The following is a 3296-nucleotide window of genomic DNA, read 5'->3' as shown; positions in this document are numbered from 1 at the left end:
ATCTCCTGTAAGTGCTCAGTCTGCTTTTCTGTTGTTTGCGTGATACAGCAGGAGGTCATGAGCCACGCTCAGAGGAAGCTCCATCAGGGTAACCGTGAGCTGTCAGAGTCCCTCACATCACTTCAGCGGTCATCAGGGGCCGAGCAGAACAGGATCCTCCCCGTGTGTGTGTGTGTGTGTGTGTCATATTACAGGTCCAGGCCTCGGCGACTCTCTGCAGAGAGCTGGAGACGAAGTTAGCCGAGGCGACTCTGGAGGGTCCAACAGGTTTATGAAAAGGTAAACGTCTCTATGCAACAAGAATCACACTCGATGTATTTTCTATCAGCAGCACTCGGAATCAATCTGTGCTCATCACCACAAACAGATCCTGACTGATTCCTGTTTCCAGCCTGTTGTGTGTGTAAGCGAGGAACTCTGCTCTGTGTTCCTGTCAGCAGGGTCCCGCTGCATCGACCCCCCCCCCCCCATTATCTCCCAATCTATTCAGGATGCCTCTTCTGCAAGCAGCCTCAAAGCATGTGGGAGTGCTCGTGCACCTGTGTGTTCTCTATTTGCTATTTCTCCCTCCCCCCCTCCCTTCCCCCCCCTGCACTGATCTGTAATGAACAGATAGTGAAGGGGGCGGCGAGGCCATGACGCCCAAGGTTATGGAGGACATTATTCTACCTGATTTAGGCGATGTAAGCCAAAGTGGGGCACATAATAAATACGCCAAGTGATTTAAGATTTAATGGTAAGCGCTCCCCCCCCCCCCCCCCCCCCCCCCCCCCACACACACACACACACACCAGTTCAGCCCCCGTGACTCTGCGGTGCACCTCTGCGGTCTGTGTCGCCCTGCGGCCCCGTCTAAAGCAGTGAAGCTAACGAGGCGGATTGCTGCTCTCAGATGTTCGGCTGGACGTTTAATGGTGTTGGGTTATTAAGAGCACGATGCGGCGCTGGCACACGGGGAGCGAGCGAGGAGAGGAACAGCTGCCGAGGCAAATAGAAAATGTGCGAGTGTCGGGTCGGTGTTGGCTCCTGAGACACACCTGTCCAGATGTGTTTACGGCAGCCCTGCCTGCAGACAGTAATCTCAGAGTTATCAGACGGCTTGATATCATCCCTTCATCCGTCTGCGTCTCGGTGCTGGAGCCGAGCCGAGCCGTGCTACATTTCAATCAGGAGCGACAAGTGAATAAAGAAAATTATTGACACGTTACAGTAACATGACGCGTGTCCTGAAATACGGCTGTGTGGTGGTGAAACTGACCAGACGGGTGAGGAATCGATGGGTGATGATTGGGAGGGGGAGGGGCGCTCGAGACACTGGCATGAAGGAGCTGAAGGTAGAGGGACGTCAGAGATGATCAAACCATGACAGACGGGTGACAGGGGTCAATGAGAGACCCGCTGTGGATCAGTGGTAGAGCTGGGAGGTCGGTGGTTCGATCCCCCTGATGTTCGTTTCATAATTATTTAATCTTCATCATGCCGTTTGAGTGCACAGCTGTTTAGAAACTGTCGAGTTAAAGACGATGTTTCACTGAGTGATGAGCGTGGATGAGCTCTATAATCTACTTACTCCGTAATCACCGGCTTCCTCCGAGGCCTCGAAGCCCCAGAGAGCCGCAAAAAAAAGACTCAGCCTGGACTCAGAGGACCCTAATTAATTTCACCAGTCATGTATCCTCGCTGCCTCAGCAGCTGGCTGCGCCTCAGACTCCTCTTCATCCGCACAGACAGGAGGACGACCAGTGAGGCAGCTGCTGAACCACAACCCCCCCCCGAACCCTAACCCCCATGAACCCTGGAACCTTCTGGACCCTTAGAGCAGAAAACCTGTTTCACTGTGAAAATTCATAAAAAACAGTCATTCGATGTAGTTTTGATAAAATGCTTAAAAGCAGATTCTCATGAGTCATTGATCTCATTTTAACAATAATAAACTTTATCAGGTGTAGTTTAGTTTCAGATTTCATGGACGTTTCCTTTTACAATAAAAGAAGCAGCGTTAGCCTTCTCGGCTAGTTGTGAATCAGCATCATAGAGCGCAAATTTAAGATACATTTGTAATTACAGAAGGCCTAAGAAAAAGAAACAGACGTGCAACATGTCGAACAGATCGAACATCAAACATGCGTTCAATAAAGACGAGACAGAAAAACAAACAGAGGACACATTTAAAGTAAATACAAGACAGAACATGGAGGCAGGCAGCAGAGACGACCGCGTCCAACACACACATCTTACACACACGTCCAACACACGTCCAACACACACATCTTACACACACGTCCAACACACGTCCAACACACACATCTTACACACACGTCCAACACACACACCGAACACACACGTCCAACACACGTCCAACACACACATCTTACACACACGTCGAACACACGTCCAACACACACATCTTACACACACGTCGAACACACACACCGAACACACACATCTTACACACACGTCGAACACACGTCCAACACACACATCTTACACACACGTCGAACACACACACCGAACACACACATCTTACACACACGTCGAACACACACACCGAACACACACGTCCAACACACACCGAACACACACATCTTACACACACGTCCAACACACACCTGTTTTCTTATCTTCATTTCAGCTGTTTTTGAATGGGTGTGTATGTGACTTCCTGTAACTCTGCAGCCAGCCTCTAGTGGACACTGTAGGAACTGCAGGATTTTGCACTTCCTGTAAGTTGCTGCTTTATTGACACTTTATTTAAATCAAAAAAGAAGCTGTCTTAGCCGAAGAAACCTTCATGTCCTCGGTGACGTGTTAAAATCTAATACTTTGTGTGACGTGTGTTTGATTAGTACAGCAGCTCGCTAACAGAACGCTTTGTTTATGTTTCATTGCATCATTCAGACTCAGATATGAGCTTCAGGGAGAGAGGAGGAAACAGGAGTCAGATCTGCACCTCGGCTTTTTATTCCTACTTCTGTTTCCACAGATGTTGCCTCATGTTTTCAGTGTCGCCACGACGACCAGAAATCCCCCCCCCCCCCCCCTGTAATGAAAACAGTGGATCATCTCGGCGGGCTTGTGGAGTAACAACATGTCGCTGTTTTTTTTTCCCCTTCAAACGTCGCATGCAGCGGGTTATTACACCGAGTCTCACACACACACACACACACACACACACACACACACACACACAGATTACAACCTTTAGATCTCTTAAACAGGCCTGTTCTATTGTTGCGTGCCATAAATTCCCTCCGATGTGTGCAGCTGTTTTAACAGCTCAGTGCGTCTCCTTCCTG

This window comes from Symphodus melops (assembly GCF_947650265.1).
Source record: "Symphodus melops genome assembly, chromosome: 21".
NCBI classification, from domain to species: domain Eukaryota; kingdom Metazoa; phylum Chordata; class Actinopteri; order Labriformes; family Labridae; genus Symphodus; species Symphodus melops.
The sequence above is the reverse complement of the archived record's forward strand: the minus strand, read 5'-3'. Positions refer to the sequence as shown.